The sequence below is a fragment of the Lithobates pipiens genome, unplaced genomic scaffold (assembly GCF_037356315.1).
Source record: "Lithobates pipiens isolate NorthernLeopardFrog02 unplaced genomic scaffold, aLitPip1_a1.2 Scaffold_8, whole genome shotgun sequence".
Taxonomy (NCBI): Eukaryota; Metazoa; Chordata; class Amphibia; order Anura; family Ranidae; genus Lithobates; species Lithobates pipiens.
Window position 1 is genome coordinate 310,481,385 of NW_027507903.1, and position 27,948 is coordinate 310,509,332.

Here is a 27,948-nt window from a genome sequence, read left to right on the forward strand (position 1 = left end):
GCATACTTGCTTGGGCGGAGAGGCATGTTCCATGCCTTTCTGCAGTCTTCATTCCAGGAGTGGAAAATTGGCAAGTGGACTTTTTAATCCGGCAACAGTTATGCCCAGGAGAATGGGCTCTACACCCCGACGTATTTTAGACCATATGTCACAAATGGGGCACTCCAGACGTAGACCTGTTTGCATCCAGATTTAACAGGAAGCTGGACAAGTTTGTGTCAAGGACAAGGGACGTACTTGCTCAGGGGTCAGATGCTCTGATAATTCCCTGGGATCGGTACAATCTAATCTATGCCTTCCCGCCATACCCGCTTCTGTCACGGTTCCTTTGAAGAGTCAAGAGGAAAACAAAGTAGGTTCTATTGGTAGCCCCGGTTTCGCCCAGGCGACCTTGATATGCAGAGATCATAAAAATGGCAGTAGGCAGGCCTTGGATCCTTCCTCTCCGGACAGATCTGCTCTCGCAGGGTCCAATTTACCATCCTGCTTTACACAGTCTGAATTTAACGGCTTGGCTGCTGAGACCCACATTCTGAAAGACCGTGGACTCTCGGAGTCAGTCCTTTCTACTCTGGTCAATGCCAGAAAGCCGGCCTCCAGGCTTATTTACTACAAAATCTGGAAGGCATATGTTTCCTGGTGTGAACCCAGGGGATGGCATCCTAAAAAGTATGTCGTTAGCAGGATCTTGGCTTTCCTCCAGTCAGGCCTAGAAATTAATTTGGCCGTAAGCACTATCAAGGTTCAGATTTCAGCCTTGTCTGTGTTTTTCCAGAAGCCACTTGCATCACATTCTCTTGTCCGGGCTTTCATTCAGGGGGCCATGCGGTTAAGGCCGCCAATCAAACCTACGGTATGCCCATGGGATCTGGATTTGGTTCTCTCGACATTGCAGGGACAACCATTTGAACCATTGCATCAGGCTTCGTTAGTTATTTTGACAAAAAAAATTGTCTTCTTGATAGCCATATCCTCGGCTAGAAGAGTGTCAAAGCTGGCAGCTCTTTCAAGCAAGGAACCTTATCTAATTATTCATAAGGACCGAGTAGTGATGCGTCCTAATAGGTCCTTTCTACCTAAGGTGGTTTCGGGATTCCATTTGAATCAAGATGTAATCCTACCATCCTTTTTTTCAGATCCACAGTCCACAGAAGAAGAGTCTTTGCACACTCTAGATGTGGTAAGGGCAATCAGTATCTATCTCCAGGCAACTGCTCAGATAAGAAAGACTGATTATTTATTTTGCCAGAAGGCCCTAAAAAGGGCCAGGCGGCATCAAAATCCACTCTCTCAAGATGGATTAGACAAGTTATTCTTCAGGCCTATGGTGTAAAGGGGAAGAGTCCTCCTTTTCAAGTGAAAGCGCACTCAACTAGGGCTGTAAGTGCTTCTTGGGCAGTGCATCACCAGGCCTCCCTGGCTCAGATCTGTAAGGCTGTGACTTGGTCTTCAGTCCATACATTCACCAGATTTTATCAGGTGGATGTCAGAGGGCAAGAGGATACCACCGCCTTTGGGCGCAGTGTATTGCAGGCTGCAGTTTAGTTCCTCTGGTCCATGGCGGTCTATAATTCTGATCTGTGTCTCCCTCCCCTCAAACTGAGCATTGCTTTGGGACATCCCACTATGTAATGAAGCTCCTGTGTCCCGTGATGTATGATCAAGAAAATAGGATTTTTATATACAGCTTACCTGTAAAATCCTTTTCTTGAGAGTACATCATGGGACACAGGAGCTAGGGCCCCCCTGGTGCCTGCGGCGGTCAGAATACATTCAGGAGTGATCCATGTTGAGGGGGAGGCCATTAATTCATGACCACCCCCTCGCGATCTTTCCTGACGAATGGAAAGCTTCCTCTGCTCCTGTTATGTAAACAGGAGCAGCGAAAGTGATGTCATCTCTCCTCGTGTCGGTCTTTTCGTCCGGCGCCGAGGAGAGAAGACATCAATGTGAGTTGCACCAAACACTACACTAACAGTAGAACACGCAGGCACACATTTCACCACCCAATCACCCCCTGATCACCCCTTGATCATCCCTCTGCACCCCCTGTCACAGTGACACCAATAGCAGTATTTTTTTTCTGATTACTGCATAAACACACAAGTGACGCTTGTTAGGTAGGTAAGTATTTAGGTTTGCCGTCAGCTTTTTATAGCATCAGGAACCCCCATATACTACCCAATAAAGGTTTTAACCCCTTGATTGCCCATTAGTTAACCCTTTCACCAGTCATCACCGAATAACTGTTACAGGTGACGCTGGTTAGTTAGTTTGTTTTTTATAGTGTCAGGGCACCCGCCGTTTATTACCTAATAAGGGTTTAACCCCCTGATTGCACGGCGGGTGATATAAGTTAGATTTTAGGGTCAGATAGGGTCTGCGTCGCCCCAGGCAGCATCAGGTTAGTGCCAGTACCGCTAACACCCATGCACGCACCATACGCCTCCCTTAATGGTATAGTATCTGAACGGATCGATGTCTGATCTGATCAGATCTATACTAGCGTCCCCAGCAGTTTAGGGTTCCCAAAAACGCAGTGTTAGCGGGATCAGTCCAGATGCCTGCTAGCACCTGCGTTTTGCCCCTCCGCCCAGCCCAGCCCAGCCAACCCAAGTGCAGTATCGATCAATCACTGTCACTTACAAACCACTAAACACATAACTGCAGCGTTCGCAGAGTCAGGCATGATCCCTGCGATCGCTAAGTTTTTTTGATAGCTTTTTGATACAGTCGCTGACAGCCTAGGAGCTTTTTTTACCTGTGAGTCTCAATAGTGTACCACATTTAGAGCCCAAAATGGCAAATCGAAGGTACACTAGTGAAGTGGCCTACACATTTCTGAGCATGACAGATAGTGAAGAAGAAGTCACTCATCTGTCAGATTCAGGCTCAGAATACGATCCTGTAGACGACAGCGGCTCCATGACAGATAGTTGTGGTCCCTGCCAAGGTCAGGCGTACCAGACCCCAATCTTCTTCTTCTGTCTGAAATAAAACAAGGGAAAAAGAAGACGAAGAAGGAGAAAACACCAAAAACCTCAAAAGAATTGTTGGTTGTGTTGGACTTTTTAGGCATACTACTGTGATTGAATATATAGCATAAAAAATAAAGGAAAAATTATATATGTATTAAGCGTAAAAAATATTTATTTATAAAAATTAAAAATAATTATAAAACACATTGAGTACTGTTTTTATATAACCTATATATATAATTTTTTCTTTATTTTTTATGCTATATATTCAATCACAGTAGTATGCCTAAAAAGTCCAACACAATCAACAATTTTTTTGAGGTTTTTTGTGTTTTCCCCTTCTTCGTCTTCTTTTTCCCTTGTTTTATTTCAAATTATTGAAAGGACGTGGCATTTGGAATTTTTATTTTATTTTGCAGTGTATCCACAGAACCACCCTGTGTTAGATACACACTATATATTTTTTGTTAAACTTCTTCTTCTGTCGTTGAGGTGCAAGAACCGTAGGGCTCTCGTATGGAGCAGAGAAGTACTAGCGCCACTATTCCTTCTGGTGAACTGTCAAGCACCAGCGGCCTTGTCGTACATACAGCACTGCAGTAACACTTGGTAACGTGGTGAGTCCCATAAGTGCAGTTCAAGCTGGCGAGGTGGCAAGCGCAGGTAGTGTCCCATTGCAACCAAGAAGACAAAGACATGCCCGTCAAGCCCATAGTGCCCTTCCTGCAAAATTTGCGAATAATAATTGGAAACCCACCACTTCTACAGCACCCGTACTTCCCCCATTCATTGGTCACCTGGCATTCAGGTGGAAACAGTTGATTTTACGTCACTTGATTTTTATTCGCTGTTTTTCACCAAAGATCTCTATAGATCTATTGTGGACAAAAGCAATTTGTACGATGGTCAACACATCGCCACTATTCCCCAGTCCTCCGTTGCCAGAGATTGAAAACCAATTACGGTTTTCAAATTTAAGATCTTAAGCATTTCCGACCTCATGGGCATAACCAAAAAGAGTGAGTTGTATATTGGTCCACTTATCCAATTCACCATATGCCTGTGTTCTCTGCTTCCATGGCCAGGGCATGATACAAGCAGATCTTGCGGTTCATGCACTTTAATGACAATGAACTCTGTCATCCTCGTGGGGGCCCTGGATACGATCAGTTCTACAAAATTCGGCCCCCTCGTAAACCACTTCAACCAACATTTTGCAGACTTGTTTACTACCCATTAAGTTGTTTGCATCGATAGGTCACTGATTAAGTTATCTGGCTGCTTGTCATTCAAACAGTACCTTCCCAGCAAGCGTGTCAGATACGGGGTCAAGATGTATAAGTTCTGTGACAGGGCCACAGGCTATACATGTATTTTTATGGTTTACGAGGGAAGAGATAGTCACGTAGAGCCGACAAACTGCCCTGACAGTGCTGGCAAGATTGTGTGGGACTTGGTGTCACCCTTATTCGGAAAGGGGATCCATTTGTATGTGGACAATTATTATACAAGCGTGAGACTTTTTAGTCCCTTGTTTGATCAACAAATGGAGCATGTGGCACCATGCAATCTAATTGCCGGGGCTTTCCCCAGTGGCCTGTAGATTCCCGTCTTTGGCTGGGGGAGAGAGCTTGCTTGAAGTGTAATAACTTGCTCACTATGAAGTGGAGGTATAATAAGAATGTTTTCGTTCCTACCTCCCTTCATGCAGACACAACGGTCCAAATTACTACGGCGACTGGTGTAGTGGAGAAACCCATCTGTGTCCACGAATATAACCTTAATATGGGAGGGGTGGACCTCAATGACCAGTTGTTGGCGCCATACCTAGTTGCCTGATGCTGGTACAAAAAAGTGTCTGTTAATTTATTTCAATTGGCTTTGCTGAACGTTCATGTGCTATACAGAGCTTCAGGATGGACTGGATCCTTCCTTAAATTCCAGTAAGATATTATCAGAGCCCTTCTGTTTCCAGACGTTGCTCCACCTCCCCTTCCCCAACCAAATGCAGTAAGCCGGCTGCATGAAAGGCATTTTCCTTATGTCCTCCTGAGTACCCCTACGATCCCTCCAAAGAAAATGTTGTGTCTGTAGAAAGCGCGGATATAGGCATGACACCCGTTATTATTGTCCCCGCTGTCCTGACAATCCTGGTCTTTGCATTAGTGAATGTTTTGAGTACTACCATACACTAGTTGAGTTTTAGCGTAGGGTACAGCATTGCACAGACTAGGCACACTTTCACAGGGTCTACGAAGATGCCATTGCATTTTGAGAGACCCAAACCTGAAACCGTTACAACTGTTACAGTTACAAAAAAAGTGTAAAAAAATAAAAAATAAAAAATAAAAAGTACACAAAAATATATTAAAAAAAAAACTAAAATAGTTGTCATTTTATTGTTTTCTCTCTCTATATTCTCTTTCTATTGTTCTGCTCTTTTTTTTTACTGTATTCTATTCTGCAATGTTTTATTGTTATTATGTTTTATCATGTTTGCTTTTCAGGTATGTCATTTTTTTTATACTTTACTGTTTACTGTGTTTTATTGTTGACCATTACTTTGTTTTTAGGTACACCATTCAGCTGCAGCGTGGATTTATTTATCTTGACAGCGATAGCGTTTGCTCCCACGACAGATAAAGCCATGACTCCAGTGCTGTAGGAGGTGATTTCACCACCGTAGTTAAAAAAAAATAAGGAAATATGTTAAAGTATGGGGGCAGCAGGGGTGGAGGCCATGGAATGCCCAAATGGCAGAAAAATGGCACAATCCCCCCCCCCCCCCCCAAATGACCCGCTTTTTGTCACAAAGTTTTGAAAATTGAAAAAAGAAAAAAATATACATTTTTCTTTTCTTTCTTCATTTTTAAAAACAAATGAGAGCTGCAAAATACTCACCATGCCTCTCAGCAAATAGCTTGGGGTGTCTACTTTCCAAAATGGGGTAATTTGGGGGGTTTCGTGCCATATTGGAATTTTATGGCCTTCGAAACTGTGATAGATAGTAAGGAGTGAAATCAAAAATGTACGCTCTTGGAAATCCAGAAGCGGTGCTTGGATTTCGGGGCCCTGTACGTGGCTAGACTCACAGAAAATCCCACGTGGTGTCCCTGTACTCGGGAGAAGCAGCAGAATGTATTTTGGGGTGTAATTCCACATATGCCCATGGCATGTTTGAACAATATATCATTTAGTGACAACTTTGTGCAAAAAAAAAAAAAGTTTGTAACTTGTGGCAAAATATATTTCAAAATATTCCATGGACCCAACATGCTTCTCAGCAAATAGCTACTTTCCAAAATGGGGTCATTTGGGGGGTTTTGTACTGCCCTGGTTTTATAACCATGGCATGTGTGAGCAATATATCATTTAGTGACAACTTTTTGTAATTTTTAATTTTTTTTGGTCATTATTCAATGGGACAAAAAAATAAAACATTTTCAAAATTTTCGGTCTTTTTCCATTTATATCACAAAAAATAAAAATTGCAGAGGCAATCAAATACCATCAAAAGAAAGCTCTATTTGTTGGAAAAAAGGACGCAAATTTCATTTGGGTTCAACATTGCATGACCGTGCAATTACCAGTTAAAGCAGTGCAGTGCCAAATTGTAAAAAGTCCTCTGGTCTTAACCACTTCAGCCAAATGGCCCGGGGCTGAAGTGGTTAAAGCGAAGTAAAGAGACAGAAAAGTTTTGCTTTTTACTTTCTTTCACCTTGTTTACTGCTTTATTTTTAATTTAAATATCAACCCCTTGTCAAATATTTGCTTATTCTAATTGATGTAGCCATTTGTATGTAAATATGTGCAAAATGGTAATATGTCTGCATTACTCCAAATTTTCCGTACCTTCTATTTTCTGAGATCAGTTGTGAAATTAAACATTACGAATGCAGAAAGAGTGTCTGGTTCCCATAAATAAAGATTAGCTAGTGGAAAATGCAGAAGGAAAACATAACAGGAAAATATTTTCACTATGCATTCCTCTGTGCACTACCAAATCTAACAATTACTTATGTGGGAAAAATGTATTTTACACCACACACTGTATGCATTTCTGTTTTAAAATCAATTTTGACAGCTTTGGAACCATTATCTGGTAACTTTCTTAAGAAAGAACTACAAGGAAAAATTTTTTTTTTTTAGAAAATAGTTAAATCTGAGGAGGTGTATGCCACCTGCTGGATCACTGCCTGTTTTTTACAATACACAAGTTCATTGATGCTCCAATAAGAGACTTGCTGCACTCCTAAACAGCTGCTGTACTGTCCTTTTTTCCTGTCTCTCCTCTCTTATTGTCCAATCAGGTAAAACTACTGCTCGTAATCGATATAGCACATTCGTCACGCTGCAATGTTAAAAATTCTTTCATGAAGCGCATTCTCTTGTTCTTTACAATGCTGCAAGAAGGAACTTCTTTTGATGCTCATAGTCACACACACTTCTCCCGAACGTATTTCCTGATTCTTTTTTACTCATTTCAGCAATACAATTTTTTAATTCGTCACATTTCTACACAATTTTATTTTTTGTTTATTGTTTTTTTGGGTGAATCTTTTTTTTTCATAAACATCTCCTTTTTTGACAGTTTGCTCATCTTTCCATTTTTTGGGGTGTTTTTTGTGTGTAAACTTACCACAACAACATTATTATATTTTCTTTTTTAATCTACAGGAGGTTGTTTAGTGTTGGTGCCCCTTGTTATTCATTTCACTTTGTATTTTTGAAATGTACCTGCCTGCTCACAAATAAACGGTCCTTTTGGAAGGAATACACATACGCAAGTATTTCTTCAAACAAAAAAAAACTTTATTTAGGTCTCAAACAACTAAAAAGAGGAAGGCAGCACTGGAGAAACGTGTTACTTTGGCACAGCCTTTGGCCCCCAGGGCAGACATGAACTAATTAGGAAAAGAAAAATTGGTGGCCTGAGGAGTACATATCTCAGGGAGAGAAGTCTGGTCCAGAAGTCCTAGAGATCAGGAAAAGCAGATGCCATCTATGTCCCCAGGATGTGGTTCTTCAAGAGGCTGCATCTTCTTTCAGACCAGACCTAACTCAGGCCATCACTCTCTCGTCTTCCTTAGGCACTTCCCTCCAGGCATCCTTCGAGGTTGTGGCTGGGCTCCTGTAGTTGTTGCAGGAGGAGGAGAAGGAGGGCGTTGGTCGACCTCCTGGCTGCCACTTGTCACAGCCTCCCCCGCCTGAGGTCTTCCTGTATATGAAAATGGGACATCGTTTTAGTTTTTTGCTCATCAATCACACAATTTTTAGCTCATGACTTTTGCAAATTGAATGTTACCAAATAGAACAGACTATCATTCTGAGCCCAGCATTTTTCATTCTCGTCCCGATCATTTTTGGTCACTACTGTCTATTGAGATGTAAACCACTTTGTAAAATCACAACTTACTGATCAATAAGAAAATCTAGTTAACCTCATTAAATGTACCACAAGAATTATGTTCAACAATGCAATGCCTGTCTCAAGCTGGGCCCCACCACATGTTGCTGCCTGGAAGGCCCAGGTTGGACGTTGGAAGCCTCAGCTGTGGGTGAAGGAAGCCTTGAAGGAAGACTGGAGAGTGGTGGCCTGGGTACCCCCTGGTCTACCAGAAAATGCAGCCTCTGGAAGTAAACCATCCTGGGGTAATAAATGGCATCTGGATCTCCTGATCTCAAGGACTCCAGGTGCTTCTTTCTCTCCCTGAGATATGTACTCTTCATTACACCAATTTTCATCCATTACCCTTCTTTCTAGACTATTCCCCGCCCCTTCGCTTTTGGCGCATTGGGGAGAGCACATGGCGGAGAGAACGCAGGTGCGCAATCAGAGTTCCACTAAGGAGGAGGAGGGTGAGGAAAGCCCGGAGCCTGAAACGTCCCGATTCAGGAAGAGAAGATTTAAGGCCACAAATATGTCTTTTGGAGAGATGTTGGAGATGGTGGACATATTGAACAGGACCGACTATGATGGGAAGTATGGACCTTACCCAAACCCAAATATCAGAAAGGCCAAGATCATGACTAAAGTTGTGAAGAGTCTTCAGAAGAATTTTGGGGTACGCCGATCCAAGGATCAACTGAGAAAATGCTGGTCAGACCTGAAACTGAGGGAGCACGATCAGTACAGAAGGATCAAGCGTGTTCTTCAAAAAAGAAGTTGTCGTGTGTTCATATCATTATTCTTGCTTGCATACTGCTCCATGTGCTTTGATTTCATGTTGTGCATTTTAAAATGGCCACTTTCAAGTTCATGTTTTCATTCGTTTGTAAGAAACTTCGTTCTGCAGGTAAGTATTCCAGCTTAACAAAGTGTCCACAATAATGTTCTCACCGTTGAACTCAGCCAAAAAACACAATTGTACAACACTTCCAAGCAATGTTTCATATTCCTATTTCTGCCCTCTGTGTGCTAATTATTCTTTTTTTACATTCTCATAGGGGAGGAAAGACTCGGCAAGTATGAGGACACCAGGGACCCCACCCCTCCCAAAGAAGGCAAAATTCCAAAACCAGAAGCAGAGGAGCAGGAGGAGGAGGAAGGAGAGATCGTTGAAGTTGGACAAATTGTCACCACAACAGGTGAGTGTCGGAGAACACAGCTTCCGGTAAGCTCAGTAATGTAAGTCACCATATTTATAATACATGGTGTGTTATTTTTTTGCTTTGTTTTGTAGGTGATGTGGAAGAAGAATCCCATTTTACCAGTGAAAGTGCTCAGATCCTGATTGGGGAGATAATGGGGTGCAATTGGGATTTAGAAAATATCCAGCAAAACATCAATGATGTTAAAAATAAAATGAAGAACATCATAGATGTTTTGGGGAGAGTGTGAAACAGCCCAAACTAGCTAGGGTTTTATTTTTTGGCTTTTAAACCACAACTTTTGTATTTTTGCAAAATCCAAATTTGGAAGATGCACAGAGTTCAATGTACGTGTTTTGTGGAAAGTGGCTGAGATGAAGGGGTTGCAGCCCCAAAACATATACATTGATCCCCCATGATGGGAGATAGAACATGTTCCCACACTGTGTGCATCTTCCAAATTTGGATTTTCCAGGAGTGACACCCCATGTGATGAAGGCAATATCAGCCTAGTTTGTACATACTCATGTCTCATATTGTCTTCATTTTTCAAAGTTGAACTTTGTAAGTTCCTGTGTTCTATATGTTATGCTTTGAAACATGCCTGTTTACACAAAAACACCAAGTAAACAAAAATTACCTGAAATAATGTTTTTGATACACCCAATTTGTTGGTTTGTTGTAAAACCCTTTTCTAAACGCACATGTGAGTGTGCTTTGATTAAAAATTAAAATTATGAACAATGTGTGGCTTCCTTTTTCATTGCGCAAATTATGTTTTTGGACTAAAATTGTTGTTTTCGGTGAGAATGGGTGTTATTTTGCCACTTTTTATCCACTTTGCGCTCCAAGTGCAGTTTCAGGTGCACTTTTGCAATGCACTTGTAGTGCATTGTGGATGTGCCTTTAGTAAAAAACACCCACAGTGATGTGTTAATTTTGAAAATCATGCCATTTTCCTGCCATGGTGCTGAAAATGAGCCCGATTTTGGTCAGTAATGCACTACATACATTAGTTACCAAAAACAAGGTGTGTGTGTGTAGCAGACCCACAACATAATAAGATTATCTGAAGAACTGTGAGACTGTCCCATCATCTTGCTCAGAACTTGGGTTTGCATTGTTGGTGAAAAAGGCACAACAAGAAAAAACATAAATTTACATAGGGGACACCTAAAAGCAAGCCAAGCAGGAAATGAGTTTCAAAGAAAAATGTATTCTTAAAATGCCTCTCAGACATTGTCTGGCATATCAATGGCCCCCCTACCCACAAAGTAGTCCATGTATTGGGTTCTAACCTCACGGGCGCTTTGGGGGGGGGGGGGGGGGCAAGCCAGGATGAGCAGCTTCAAGGCCGGTGAGGTTATCATTTTCCAGAAAGTCTGCTTCTTGTTGGACAACTGAGACCGCATAGTTTGCAGAATGTCTTTTTAGAAAATTGTGAAGAACACAGCAGGCCAGCACAGTGTGATTTAGTTTGTATTCCGCAATGTGGATAGGCGTTAAAAAAAGGAAGGAATTCCAAAGGTGTTCTCCACCGCTCTTCGGGCTCTGGACAGGCGGAAATTAAAAATCCTCTGGTCCGGGGTGAGGGTCCTCATCGGCAAAGGCCGCATCAGATGGTTTGCCAGGGCAAACGCCTCATCCGCGACGAAGACGAATGGGAGTCCTTCCTGATTCTCCTCTGGGGGTGGCAAGCCCAGACTGCCACTCTGGAGACGCCAGTAGAACTCCGTCCGGGAGAACACTCCACCATCTGACATCTGTCCATTTTGTCCCACGTCCACATACAAAAACTCATATGTCGCAGACACCACCGCCAACATCACAATACTATGAAACCCCATTTAGTTAAAATAGTACGACCCCGAGTTGGGTGGTGGGACGATGCGGAGGTGCTTCCCATCAATTGTACCTCCACAATTGGGAAAGTCCCAACGACTGGCAAAGTGGGAGGCCACAGTCTGCCATTCCTGTGGCGTTGAAGGACACTGTGGAGTGAAACAAGACCAAAAATTTGTAATTTTAAAAATCAACATTGCAAGCAGATTAGACACGAACATTTTTGGCCAAGATTAGTATAACATTTTGGGAACTGAGTATTTAAAGCCTAAAGTATAAGGCCCCCTTATCAGAGTCATCACCCCCACCATCCCCCCCAACTGATGGACCCTTGCTAAAAAATGAGGGGGGGGGGTGTTTTGGACAGGTAACCCTCTCCAATTGATTGAGAGCTGAATGCCTAAATAATGTGTGATACTTTGGGAAGCCCCTCCTTACTTACACATTGGCAGCCCACCGGACAGGTAATAAGTGTCATAATACCCACAAAAAAAAAAAAATGGAAGCACATTTTGACATTCTGCTATTACATATCAAGATAATAATAGGGCAAAAAATTAAAAAAATGATAGCATTTGAAAGTATTGAGGCAGACCCTTGCACTACATGCTTAGGTGAATTTATCCATAAATGTGACCATCAAAAAGGTAGATATAGTGTGTATTGGGTTTGGTAAAGTCAGCAGATAGAGGATTGCTATCAGCTGAGCTAGCAGTTGGGGGGAGGGGGTTCCTAATGAGTTTGGCACAATCAAAAAAAAAAAGTCACTCTGCATGAATTGAAGCACACACATAACATCTGTAGACATTTTAGGGGGTGTTTAAGGGAAAGCAATACTATGGAGCTGACAAAAAACATTGGTAAGTGACTAGACTATAGTTTTATGGGCCAAGAAGAGCATGGTGGGGAAGTTAGTGAGGCAAATATGCCTGAGGACAAAGGGCAGACATATGAATTAGAGCATATTGCAATGATGGTAATTAGGGAATGAGGAAAGAAATGCAAGACATTAGCCATCATGAAATACATAGAATGTGATGTTAAAGGATAAAACTTACCTTCATTTAGTCCTTCTGCAGGACCTGAATGATGGCAGAACAGGTCTTTGGAATAATGATCCCCAGAGCCTGGTGGGAGATGCCTGTAGAGAACTTGAGGTCCTGAAGGCTTCTTCCAGTCACCAAGTAGCGCAACGGGGCGATGAGCCTCTGCTCCGGAGTGATGGCTTGCCGCATGCAGGTATCCTGCCTGCTGATATAAGGGGTCAGCAAAGCCAGCAGACGGTGAAAAACGGGGTCCGTCATCCGGAGATAATTCCTGAAATCATCAGGATTATTCTCCCGGATCTCACGGAGCAAAGGCATGTGTGAGAACTGGTCACGCTGGCACAACCAATTCTTGGTCCACAAACGCCTCCCCTCCCTGTTCATGGATCGGGCTTGTGTCAAAGTAAGAACCCTAACACGAAGCCCCTGCACAGCACAAACTCTACGACGAGTACTTAGAGGAAACATGGTTTCAAAACGGTCGACTGGTCAACAGAAAGCACAGATAAACAGCAATGCCTGAAAGAACGAACTGAATAGCAGAAGACAATAAGAAATGCAAATCAAAGTGTACTATACCAAGATATAGTCCACAATGAGAAACAAATACTTACTGACTACATGCACTGATTATCAGATACGCAAAGACAAGCAGAAACTGAAGAGCAGTAGCGATCTGAATCACTAATCTGAAAAGCGAGAATCGTCTCTCACCAAACTTCTACTAACACGCGATACACACAAGATCAGCAGAAGGAGCCCAAAGGGTGCCGGACGTGGTGCTAACCTTCCCTTTTCTAGTCCCGCCGTACACGGCTTACGTCACTGCGTTCTTGGCAACCCGAAATTCCGACAACCTGGTCCGACCGTGTGTATGCAACATCATTTCCGGACCTAGTCAGAAATTAATCCGTTGGAATAACTCAGATGGATTTGGTTGTCAGAATCTCCGACCGTGTGTACAAGGGCTAAGACATATAGAACCGCGGCTTTGCCCTGCCCCCCACTCTCTGCTCATTGGCTCACTGGCTGTGATTGACAGCAGTGGGATCCAATGGCTCCTACTGCTGTGTCTCAGCCAATGAAGAGAGAGAGACCTGGGACAGCCAAGGCTCTGTGTACATTGCTAGATTGATAGGGGGCTCAGGTGCATATTAAGGGGCGCTGCGGGGGGAGCAGCACACAGAAGGTTTTTATCTTCATGCACAGAAAACTTTCAGGTTTTAGGACCACCTTCAATCCTAAACCTTACCTATTACCATTAATTTAAAGACTAACTGGTGAACAAGATCCTAACGTATGATGTTGTTATTTTATGACTGAATAGGATGAAGTGGTGGATAATAAATTGGTAGATGTATGGATTTATGTATGGTTTACTTAAATATTTTTTTACACTTTTTGAAATAAATATCCTTAACAGTAACTTAATGGAAATACTGAAGATACTGGATCAGCCTGACAGCCAGACAACTAATATTATAGTTTCCTCAGTACGTGTTTTTTTTTTTTTTTTTTAATGTTCACCTACAATATTCTCGGCCTCAGTAAATTGCACATTAACATTTAGGTCGCAGATCAGCAAGGTGACTATATATAGGCTGCCGTTCCAATTTATGATAATTGCTTCATGCTGCTTTGCTCTTATCTTGCAGACACACTGCAGAGTCTACAGATGAAAGGGATCATTTGATGTAGCAGCTTTCAGTGACCAGTATAAATCTCAGGAGGCTGACTCCTATTTGGCTAATCCCCATGCCCACACAGAAAAATAGATTGTTTGGCAGCACTGAGATTCTGTTAAATGCCAGGTAATCTGTTATCCCATTTTTTTGCTGACACTGGAGCAGAGTGTTCTTAGATATTCATTGTCAGCAAGCTATTACAGAAAGTGCTATTAACAGCAAGTTTAGTGGATTACATTATATCCTCTAGTGAAATATTGATCTCACCAGGTGTAAGTTATAGATAAGATAGATTGATCTTTGCCTTTCAGTTGATCATGTTTTCTCTATGAGGATTTCAGATCAGAGGCTTTATTTTTAACTAATAACTCCACCCAGTCTGACCTGACCACAAAAACACAAGGATACCCTCTCCCCATATGGCTAAGGAACAGATCCCAGGGTTCCTTTATTACACATAATTACTATCAAGCACATGAGGAAGCCATGGTTTCACCATTGACTGAAAAAAGAACTGTAGCTGACCAATAAAAATGTGAAAAAAATATATTTTCTGGGCTAATCACATGTGTGTGTGTGTGTGGACCCCCCATTTCACTTAAATGGGTTGTAAAGGTAAATGTTTTTTCACCTTAATGCATTCTATGCATTAAAGTGAAAAAACATCTGACAGTCCCGGCGCCCCCAGTCCCCCCGTTTTACTTACCTCACCCCTCGAAAGTCCCGCGCTCGTCCTCGACTTCCTCTTCACCACTCAGCCTGGCCACTGATTGGCTGAAGTGGATGGATGGAAAGCACCGCAGCCATTAGCTCGCGCTGCTGTCAATCACATCCACTGACGCAGAGCGCCAGGGGCGGGGCCGTGTGATACAGCGAGCGGCTGTAGCCACTGGCTGTATCACAGGAGCGCGCCCGCAGATGCTTCTCACCATGCGAGGGGGCTCGCATGAACGTGAGAAGCATCTGAGGGAGGAAGCAGAGACAGCCGCCGAGGGACCCCAGAAGAGCAGGTTCGGGGCCACTCTGTGCCAAACGAGCTGCACAGTGGAGGTAAGTATAACATGTTTGTTATTTTGAAAAAATAAAATTTTCATCTTTACAATCCCTTTAATGTATTGATTATTTAAACAAATATTTTTTGCTTTTTACATACAATTACTGTTTTTCCTTTTCCTGGCTGAGTGAAGCACTGGTAGTGTCACCCTGGCCTCAGCTTCCTGGGAACTTCCTGTTCCCAGGAAGCAGACCTAGAGTTGCAGGCAGAGTTCCAGGAAGTAATAGGAGATGGATTAATCTGTCCTTAGTAAAAATGGCCACAATGAGAAGACTGGGGAGGAACAGAAAAAAAAGTATGCAAAGAATAAAATCCCTTTAATTATTAATACATATCTGTTTGTTGTATTTTTTCTTATTCAGTTTGATGAATTTGTAGGCATATAAAATGAAGCATTGCAGACGTGGTATGATATGAAGCTAGACAGAGTAACATGATTGTCTGAAATAACAGGGCAATAGAGCGAAATACAAAAAACATTAGCCAAGTGCATCAAATTAAGTGAATTGAACCAGTGGGGGTGACTGTTGAGATGGAAGGGTCGGGAGAGCATAGAATGGCTACAAGATGTGGATGGAGGAGAAATGGTAATGAATGGGGAGGAGAGGAAAACAAACAGATAAATAAATTTAGTGGAAAGATCTGCTCACACTCTTACAGGATTGATAGATCTTGATCAAATCCCACAGGGAGATAGTGAGATGTCTATGGCTGTCAGATGGTCTGGAACATCAATTTTTTTGTAGGATGGAATAACACATGTGCATAAGCTGCTAATGCTGCACACCCCAGAATGTAATACAAAATGAAAAAGGTTTTTTTATCAGCCAAGACAAATATTCAAAATTGTTAATTAAAATAATTTTATTTTATCAAAAAGCAATTATTAATTTCATGAAAGTTGTAAAAAATTAGGTCTGGCATTTGCATGAAAATAGCATACCCATCAATCATAATGAAACTACACATGTTATGAAACCCATAACTGGCATTTTACTGCAACGTGGTCTTCCCCATGATGCAAAAAAAAAAAAAAGGAGGGCGCGCCGACCTAGTGCATTACCATTAATAGAGCTTTATTCAATAGAACACATAGCAAAATATATACTCACAAAGGAGTAAACGAGTATTGATAGAAGGCATAATCAATAAAGCAGGGTCAACTTTTCCGAACATCAACAAGCCTGGACCTGATGTCAAGTAGGTCAAGCGATGCCCCAAAAAATGGCTGACGCGTTTCAGGGGAGAATCCCTTTCCTCAGAGCCTAAACTAGGTCGGTGCACCCTCCTTTTATTTTAGTATCTGAATGCCCATTATTCTGAGGAGGGCTGCAAGACGATAGACATTACTATGTGAAGCTGGCTACACCACATATTGAGGACCTTGAAACCAGAGCGCAGGAGAAGTTTTTGCTTTTATTTCTTTTGTCTTCCACATGATACCCATATGTGTTTCGACCCTTCTAATTATGGTCTTCTTCAAGGGGGATTTTTTATTCTATGCAGGGAAAGAAAGATATGTTTCAGTCATCATTTTGTATTTTAACATTACCTCTAACCACACACAGGCCCAGGTGCCACTCTCCCCTTTAATGTTTTAATAACCTCCACAAACTCCTCAGCAGAAATAGGAGCTTCCATTTCTGCTCTGTGATTATCTTTCAATGTTGGCAGGTTTAATTCATCCAGGAATTCTTCTGAGTGATGTTTGTGTTTTTGTCTGCTTTATATAAATCTTTTTAAAATTCCTGAAAGGCCTTCATTATGCGCTGTGGGTTTCAGGGTGAAGGTCCCGTCAGCCTGTCTAATTTTGGGTAAAGAGCGAGAGTGAAATCTAGGGGATAGTTCTGAGGCGAGCATGGGTCCTATTTTGTCCTTTCTCTGGTAGAATTTGGCCCCAGTCCATCTAATGGATTTAGTAGCTTTTGCCGTGAGGGCCAAGTTTAGGGCCACTCGAGCAGCATCAGGGACTTTGGTAGGGTCTTTTTTGTGTTGTTTGCTCAGAGTGTAAAGTTCTCTCTCAAGTCTCTCTATGTCTCCCAACCTTTCTTTCTTCAGTTGTACTGCAATTGGCATTAGTTTACCCCTAATAGTCATTTTGGGAGCTGTCCATAGAGTCTATGCAAAAACACCCCCCACATCGTTGAGGCAGAAGTATTCCTGCAGAGCGCCCTGTATTTCAGTTACTCTGTTGGGGTTATTCAAGATGGATTGGTTGAGAGTCCAATGTGAGGTATGTTGTCTGGGGATGTCTTGGCGTAATGTTAATAAAACCATAGAGTGATCCGATCAAGCAACGTCCAAGATATTGGACATAAGGCCTGATGGAATGTGGCAAGTGGAGAGCAGGATGTGATCAATGCGTGAGTAAGATTGATGTGGATTCGAGAAGTGGGTAAAGTCCCGGGCGGTCGGATTTAATTCCCTCTATATGTCAGCTAATTTAGACTGAAAAATCAGTCACGCTATTTGGACGCTGGCTTTACTGGGTCTAATCAGTTGTGTATTATGGGGTTTACATTTGTCAAGTCCAGTATTGAAGGCCATATTGGAGTCACTGCCCAAGATTGTGATGCACTCTGTTTGTGGGCCAAGGGTGTGAAACATTTGCCGGGAGCAAATAGTAAGATATGAAAGAATACAGCTGATCATCAATAGTACCTTTTAACAGTAGGAATCTTCCTTCCGGGTCTCTATGTTCTAACTGAATGGAAAATTTGCAGCATTTGGAGAATAAAATCACCACTCCTTCCATCTTATCCTCAGCATTAGCCAAGTAAAAGTTGGGGAAATGTGCATGGAGGAATGAGGGGGTGTACCACTTTGGAAAGTGAGTCTCCTGCAGGAGGACCAGATCAATATGGTGAGATTGGTAAACCTGGAAGGATTTCCGTTTCTTTATTGGTGAGTTTAGCCCCTGGGTGTTGCGAGAGAGTATGCATAAGGGGGGCGGTGTATTGTTGTCATTAGCCGTGGAGCAGAAGAGGAGGAACGCCACTCAATCCATGGTCACTTACTTCATTCCAGGCAGGAGACAGGAAAAATGTGGTCGATTGTAGGGATCACCCTACAGCACCCGAGGTCACTGTGCAGGCAAAACACATCAATAGGCTGGCTGAAAAAGAAAAGAGGTTAGCAAAGAAGTAAGAGAAAAAGAAGAGACTTATCAGCAACATCTTGTAGACCGTGTGGCCAGTACCAAGCCCGGAATGAGGGGAGGAGAAAGACTCCCTCCTCTCACTCAGAACACAAACCTTTGTATAGTCCATATTTAGGGCTATATTCCTACTACCCAGAGTCGGAAACATCCTGTCTGAGTAGTAGGAGGAGGCACAAGGCATCAGCCCCGAGCATAAACAGCAATGAAAAAATGAATTAACTTATAATTATGCGGGAACAACTAATGGGTTCCCCCTTTGGTATTGTAGAATAAAAGGTTTAACTGGGGAAGACAATTCCAAGGGAGGGTATTGTGAACTGGATGGGATACTAGGTATGAAATTTAGTCTTGGCAATAAAAATGGGGCAGAGGCCCCTAAACAACACACCAGCAACAGTCATGGGTGTGGAGGACAAGTTCAATCTGGATGCGGAAAGAGTTTTCAGGCATTATTTCTAGCCTGGACAGAAGAGTGGAGAGAAAAAATATAACAGACAAGTGGGTCAAGTTCCACGGCATCAGGGGGGCAGATTATCCCTGACTCTCTTAGGTTTAGCCATTCCTCACAGTGGTGAGGTAGGGCTTGGAGGTGTAGGGTGTCTCTGCTGGTTGTTGGACATTTCCATCGCTGACTCCTGGGTGATGAGCTTACGGTCCAGCAGCAGGCGCTCACCTTCTGTGAAGCTGTGAATTGCTTGTTTACCCTTGTAGGAGAATTTCAAGGCGAATGGGAATGCCCATTTGATATTTTTCTTGGTGAGATTGACAAGTAGGGGTTTTAATGATCTCCTCTTTTGAATGGTGAACGGTGAAATGTTCACCGATATTTGGATGGCTTGTCCCTGGAACTGTAACTGGTCCTGTTTGCGGGAACGTTTCATCACTTCTTCCTTAATGGAGTAATAGTGTGGTTTTACCACTATGTCTCTTGGGGTGCCATCTTTCCTTGGAGGACTCAGGGATCTGTGGGCCCTATCCAGTTCCAATTTATGTACTGGGAATGAGGGGATCAGGAATTTAATTACTTCCTGCACAGCAGACTAGACATCGTTAATTGATTCTGGTAACTCTCTGATCCGAAAATTGTCTCTCCTTGAGTGATTCTTGAGATCATTGATCCAGGCCTGAGCAGTATAAAGCTGCTCATGCATGAAGTGTAAATGGCCCGTATTTTGGTTTGCTCTGGAGATAGTATTGTCCAGCTTATGCTCTATATGCTCAATTCTAGTGACCAGGTTCTGGAAATCTGATCTGATTTCACCTCTGATCCTGTCTGCAGTTTGAGTTATCCCCCTGTCTAGCAGCTCTGAGATTTTGGAGAATATTTCAGAAACATTGAAGGTTACATCAAGAGCCTGTGCAGACTGTGCTATGATGAAGTCTGGGTGAGTAGGGGCTACTTCCAGTGATGACAGTCCATTGGGCACCATGGAGTGCTCTATCAGGGACATGGTAGACGCTGGTGAAGGGATGGTAACCGTGGGATCAGGGCCTGGTATTTGAGGGATATATGGGAGGGTTGCAGGATTCAAGTCTTGCCTGGCTGCTGTAGATGTGTCCTCCGTAGCCTAGTCTTGTGGCTGAGATGTGGCCACCATCTTGAAATTATTCCGGCCGTCCATGGTCTCAAACATGTCCAGCTTACATATACCGGTGCTCGGGTGCTTTCCCTGCTATCTCCCGTTGTTTGGGGGATTCCTGGAAACCGAACTCCGCGGCTATCATTGCTGTATGGACGGCACTATGTGGAGCTCCGGGCTAACATCGCCATCTTGGGAGTCTGCGCTTGCTCCTCCAGAAACCTCCCCCCCTATGTATGTCCTGTCCGCCAGTATGGCGGTCTCCTCATGGTCTCCCTGGCATTCCAGAAAGGATTGCCCTGGCCATCGCCATCATCCCTGTGGCAACTGTGTGACACCGTGACATCACATGCCACTATGTCGTGCATGCGTGCGATGCCACAGGATGTACAGTGATGATCACGGAACGCCGCTGGCATGATGAAACGCCCTCTTGTGGTGCTGATGGAGATGGCACCAACCGGGAGCAAAAGGTGGGTGAAAGACATAAAATGCTTCTCCCTTATGTACCAGAAAGTTGAATGGAAAGCGGGATACTTACCCCTGGATGCAGACCAATACATCATCGAAAACTAAAAGATACAATACTTATGATAAAAGAGTCATAATCACAGAATACGAACAGGAATATATTATCGCTAATGCAATTTAACCACTTTCAGACCGGACCATTTTGCTGGTAAATGACCAGAGGTCTTTTTACACTTTGGCACTGCGCTGCTTTAACTGGTAATTGCGCGGTCATGCAATGTTGTACCCAAACAAAATTTGCGTCCTTTTCTTCCCACAAATAGAGCTTTCTTTTGATGGTATTTGATTGCCTCTGCGATTTTTATTTTTTGCGATATAAACGTAAAAAGACCGCAAATTTTGAAAAAAAATGATATTTTCTACTTTTTGTTATTAGAAAAATCCAATAAACTCAATTTTAGTCATACATTTAGGCCAAAATGTATTCAGCCACATGTCTTTGGTAAAAAAAAAGTCAATAATTGTATATTTATTGGTTTGCGCAAAAGTTGTCACATCTACAAACTAAGGTACGTTTTCTGGAATTTACGCAGCTTTTAGTTTACGACTGCCTATCTCATTTCTTGAGGTGCTAAAATGGCAGGGCAGTACAAAACCCCCCCAAATGACCCCATTTTGGAAAGTAGACCCCCTAAGGAAATTGATAAGAGGCATGTTGAGCCCATTGAATATTTTATTTTTTTGCCTCAAGCGATTGAATAATGACAAAAAAAAAATTTTTTTTTTTTTTTTTACACTAAGTTGTCACTAAATGATATATTGCTCACACATGCTATGGGCGTATGTGAAATGACACCCCAAAATAAATTCTGCTGCTTCTCCTGAGTATGGGGATACCACATATGTGGGACTTTTTGGGAGCCTAGCCGCGTACGGGGCCCCGAAAACCAAGCACCGCCTTCAGGCTTTCTAAGGGCGTAAATTTTTGAGTTCACTTCTCACTACCTATTACAGTTTTGAAGGCCATAAAATGCCAAGATGGCACAAAACCCCCACAAATGACCCCATTTTAGAAAGTAGACACCCCAAGCTATTTGCTGAGAGGCATGTTGAGTTCATGGAATATTTTATATTTTGCCACAAGTTGCGGGAAAATTACAAACTTTTTTTTTTTTTTTTTTTTTAACAAAGTTGTCACTAAATGATATATTGCTCATGCATGCCATGGGCATATGTGAAATGACACCCCAAAATAAATTCTGCTGCTTCTCCTGAGTACGGGGATACCACATATGTGGGACTTTTTGGGAGCCTAGCCGCGTACGGGGCCCCGAAAACCAAGCACCGCCTTCAGGCTTTCTAAGGGCGTAATTTTTTGATTTCACTCCTCACTACCTATTACAGTTTTGAAGGCCATAAAATGCCAAGATGGCACAAAACCCCCACAAATGACCCCATTTTAGAAAGTAGACACCCCAAGCTATTTGCTGAGAGGCATGTTGAGTCCATGGAATATTTTATATTTTGCCACAAGTTGCGGGAAAATTACAAACTTTTTTTTTTTTTTTTTTTTTTTCACAAAGTTGTCACTAAATGATATATTGCTCACGCATGCCATGGGCATATGTGAAATGACACCCCAAAATAAATTCTGCTGCTTCTCCTGAGTATGGGGATACCACATATGTGGGACTTTTTGGGAGCCTAGCCGCGTACGGGGCCCCGAAAACCAAGCACCGCCTTCAGGCTTTCTAAGGGCGTTACAGTTTTGAAGGCCATAAAATGCCAAGATGGCACAAACCCCCCCCAAATGACCCCATTTTGGAAAGTAGACACCCCTAAATTTAGGGGTACACTAGTGAGACTAGGTAATAAATGGCGGGTGCCCTGAAACTATAAAAAAATAACTAACCAACCAGCGTCACCTGTAACAGTTATATGGTGATCACTGGTGAAAGGGTTAACTAGGGGGCAATTAGGGGGCTTTATGCGGTAGTATATGGGGGTCCCTGGCGCTATAAAAAGCTGCAGCGAACCTAAATACCTACCTGCCTAACTAGCGTCACCTGTGACACTAATACCGCGATCAGAAAAACGATCGCTTATTAGGCTGGGTTCACACTGGAGCGATGCGGGAACGCCACGAATGCGCGGCGGGTTCCCGCATCGCATGCCTCCCGGCGGCAGTTCACACTGCCCTATGCGAACTGCTGGGAGTGTCAGTGAAATGTTACTGACACCCCCAGATCAGTTCGCATATCGCAGTGCGATCTGCAAACTCGGATCGCATGGTGTGAACACCCATGCGATCCGATTCTGCTGCGGGCCAAAAAAAGGGTCCCGTGCGAATTTGCGGCGGGTGCGGTGAATGGCTGAACTCGAATCGCACAGAGATCGGATGTGATTTGCACTGCAGTGCGGTGCGAATCACATCCGTTCTCATAAACCGCTGCAATGTGAACCCAGCCTTAGTGACACTGGCGACGGGGGGTGATCACGGGGTTAAACCTTTATTGGGGGGGTTAGGGGGGTACCTTAGAACTAAAGGGGGCTAACCCTAACTGCCCTAACAGTTATTAGTCACAAATGACACCCGCCGGGTGATCAGGGGGTTAAACCTTTATTAGGTAATAAATGGCGGGTGCCCTGAAACTATAAAAAAATAACTAACCAACCAGCGTCACCTGTAACAGTTATATGGTGATCACTGGTGAAAGGGTTAACTAGGGGGCAATCAGGGGGCTTTATGCGGTAGTATATGGGGGTCCCTGGCGCTATAAAAAGCTGCGGCGAACCTAAATACCTACCTGCCTAACTAGCGTCACCTGTGACACTAATACGGCGATCAGAAAAATGATCGCTTATTAGGCTGGGTTCACACTGGAGCGATGCGGAAACGCCGCGAATCCGCGGCGGGTTCCCGCATCGCATGCCTCCCGGCGGCAGTTCACACTGCCCTATGCGAACTGCTGGGAGTGTCAGTGAAATGTTACTGACACCCCCAGATCAGTTCGCATATCGCAGTGCGATCTGCAAACTCGGATCGCATGGTGTGAACACCCATGCGATCCGATTCTGCTGCGGGCCAAAAAAAGGGTCCCGTGCGAATTTGCGGCGGGTGCGGCGGGTATGGCGGGTGCGGCGGGTGCGGCGAATGGCTGAACTCGAATCGCACAGAGATCGGATGTGATTTGCACTGCAGTGCGGTGCGAATCACATTCGTTCTCATAAACCGCTGCAATGTGAACCCAGCCTTAGTGACACTGGCGACGGGGGGTGATCACGGGGTTAAACCTTTATTGGGGGGGTTAGGGGGGTACATTAGAACTAAAGGGGGCTAACTCTAACTGCCCTAACAGTTATTACAGTCACAAATGACACCAATGCAAAAAAAAAAAAAAAAAAAATGACATTGGTGTCACTGTGACTGGGGGGCAGGGGTAATTGGGGGGGTGATCGGGGGGTAAAGGGGGGGTGTGAGTGTGCCTGGCATGTTCTACTGTGTGTGTGAGTGTTGGTGCAACTTACTGATCCGCTCTCCTCCGTGTCGGAACGAAAAATACCGACACGGAGGAGAGAATACATCACTTCCTCTCCTGTGTTTACATTACAGGTGAGGAAGTGATGTCACCGGGGATTTCTATTCGTCGGGAGCGATCGCGAGGGGGTGGCCATGAATGAATGGCCGTCCCCTCGTCCGGGATCGCTCCCGAACGAATACCGACCGCCGCAGGCACCGGGCGGGGGCCCGATCGGGCCCCCGACCCGCGGGAGGCAAGGGACGTACATGTATGTCCTTATGCCTGCCCGTGCCATTGTACCGACGTACATCGGCGTGCGGCGGTCGGCAACTGGATAATTTTAATGTGTTTTTTATAATTCATTTTTATTAGACTTTTTTGATATATAAAGTGTGCTAAAGGTTTGGCTGACCTTCCGGTTGTTGTTCTCATTTCTGAGAACAATAGAGTTAATTCTGTCAGATGAGCCAAAAAGAGGAAAAAGGAAAATATTATACCATTTAACTAGTTTTGCCGGATGCAAATCTATTACATATGCTCCCTTTTTAAAAGGGTTTGCAGCCGGCAAAACTTCACTGTGTGTCAGGACTAATTTTCATATAACCTCAGGTAATTATTGTGGATTTTTTATTGCTATATAAGTAATTGGAGGTCTTTTGCACCAATTTATTATTACCTATTTGTGCACTTCACCACACTAATCTTTTTTATATTCAATCCATCACAGTACAATTATCATATTGTTTGAGCGTTCCCTTGTCAATATTAAGATTTTTCACATTATTTTTATTTTATTTATTCATTTAATTTACAATCAAGCACATCACATTTTATTAATCAATTAATTTCAATCATTTATACACCCATGCTATATTTTTTTTTTACCACAATCACCTAATTCTAATCAACTCACACCAGTTAAATTTTTACTTTTTCACTGATTTTATCACAATCACAAATTTTATTCCATTCACATTTGTTAATTTTTTCACAACATTTCCACTGATTTTAATATATATATATATATATATATATATATATATATATATATATACACACACACACACACACACACACACACACACACACACACACACACACACACACACACACAATGATCTCTACAGTTTCTTTGCTGTTAGAGTAATACATACATATAATGAAGTATTAACACATCAACCCGCAGGGTTAAAAAATATGTATATAGTTAAAAAATCAAAAATTAATGATTCAGTTATTTGGTTAGTGTTTGCTCATTTTGGCAACCTTTTAAACCTTTAAAAAAAATCTTTTTGAATTAATTTGTAAAAATACTAATGCTGCCATAATATATCACAGGTGCTTGCTTACTCTTCTCCTTATTTCCCTTGGAAGTCAAAAAAGTGGTCTCTTGTAAGTCCTTTGGAGGTGGGTCTGTCCCAAGGAGAGCAGAGACGACACATGAATGGTTCCAGGATCACTGAAACTAGATTTTAAAGAAATCTCTGGCTATAGTACATTTCTCTTTCTTCTCCATCATCATAATTGGTAAATATACACTATTGTGTGTGGTTAGACGTAATGTTAAAATACAAAATGATGACTGAAACATAAAACATATATCTTTCTTTCCCTGCATAGAATAAAAAATCCCCCTTGAAGAACATAATTAGAAGGGTCGAAACACATAGGGGTATCATGTGGAAGACCACGTTGCAGTAAAATGCTAATTACGGGTTTCATAACATGTGTAGTTTCATTATGATTGATCGGTATGCTATTTTCATCTAAATGCCAGAGCTCATTTTTTACAACTTTCATGAAATTATTAATTGGTTTTTGATAAAATATAATTATTTTAATCAACAATTTTGAATATTTTTCTTGGCTGATAAAAAAACCCTGAGAGGGAATTTTCCATTTTGTAATACATTCTGGGGTGTGCAGCATTAACAGCTCATATACATGTGCTATTCTATCCTACAAAAATAAAGACGTTCCAGACCATCTGAAAGCCATGGACATCTCACTATCTCCCTGTGGGATTTGATCAAGATCTTTCGATCCTGTAAGTGTGTGAGCAGATCTTTCCACTATATTTATTTATCTGTTTGTTTATCTTGGCTGCTAAAAAAACCCGTGAGGGCATTTTCCATTTTACGTCTCTATTTTTGTTGTCATTTTTATGGTAAGGGTTCAGTTCCTCTTGAAGGGGATTCTCTGCCTGGCCTTCTTCCCATTTGACAGCACTGGCCCAATCACCAAGCATCAGCACTGTCAGAAGAGAGGAAATTATGTGAGTCACATGCTCCTTCAAACCCAGAAGGTTAGCGTTAAAAGTTATAAATTGAAATTTGCTTTACAGAATGTTAATATGAAACCAGAAGGCAGTAAAGAGGGATGTCATGGCGTGTGAAGAAGCAATACACTATAGTTACAAAGTTTATTAATGTGTCTGACCCTAGTCGACTAAACGAAGCTGTAGCACATGATATCATTATTGCAAGCAACAAAAACAACTGTACAAAGATTTGGCACAGCATGAAATTAGCTTCAGGCCATCACGCTGATAATTGTGTTTCATTTTTAAATTCTAGGGTTTATGGCCTTGTTTGACTTCCACAACACACAGCAGCTGTTTTACTGAGAGAAGAATGGGCATAGTATAGTTATGGGATGGCCTGATCTATCCTATCCTAACTTACTTAGTGCAATAATGGATCGTGCAATAATTGGAGTGTGGTAATTGCTACTGTGTTTAGGGTTATGGCTGGAAATAGATAAAGTATTGTAACACTTGGATGAAGAGCCCATGGACTGAGAACCTCAACAACTCACAGCAGCAATTTAATAAAAGAACCATTGTTGTAAAAATGTATGTGGTAGCTTAATTCATAATTCAGCTCAAGTTATAAGAAAAATTTGTGAGTGCTTGGGAACTGCACAGCCGGCTCCTAAAAAACTATCTGACCACCTCACAATACCTAAAGAGGGTTATATTTAAAACCCAACTCCAGGCTCACCAACACACACACACACACACACACACACATACATACATTTTAGAGACTCTATTACAGGGGTCTTCAAACTACGGCCCTCCAGTTTTTTAGGAACTACAATTTCCATTGTGCCTGGTCATGTCTGTGAATGTCAGAGTTTTATAATGCCTCATGGGATGTGTAGTTTCACAACAGCTGGAGGGCCGTAGTTTGAGGATCCCTGCTCTATTACATACCATTTTCCTCACTCCAACAATCTCCCTCATTCTGTGTAACTGGTTCTCACACAGCCTTCTAACCCCAATTATGTACACTACAGAGTCAATATACCTGCAGCTACACTGTACATTCTGAGGCTCTGCCCACAGAGGAGAACTTTGGGGAGAGGAGGACAGTGCAAGTGCCAGCAAGAGCAGAGAGTCAGGTAAGAAATAGTGCCTTTTCTGCATCCCATGACTAATGCCTTGTACACACAATAAGAATAATAGACGAATGATCATCTGTTTTTTTTTTACATGCTAGTCTCATATTAAACACCAATAGGTTTCTAAAGCCAAGAAAAATCTCATACAACAGGATACAACCTCCAGAGTGATGTTATGTATAGTATTGTCATGTGTTCTTTCATTTCTGAGCATGCGTGGTCTTGGGCACACAATTATTTTTATCCAAATAAAATACTAATTGCACGAAAAACATTTGTTCTGTTACAAGAAAGATTTTCATGGTTGTCCCTTCAGATATTTGTACATGAACTGTCATAATTGGCTCTTAAAAGCTGTGTACTAATGAATAGATTATCAGATGATCGATCAAAAAACAATACATCTGATTTTCTCATCATGTGTACTAGGCATTAGCAAGCATGAGTTAGGCTTTAAATCCCATCTACTGAAAAATTTTGTGACCCCCTAATCCCTCCCCCTACACCCCCTCTCAGCCTGATGATCCCGCACTACAGTCTGGGCAAGCAGCCAAATAGTCTTGTTGCCTCCCATTGTTGAGACCACATCATGCTTCTGCAGTATTCTAGTGCCTG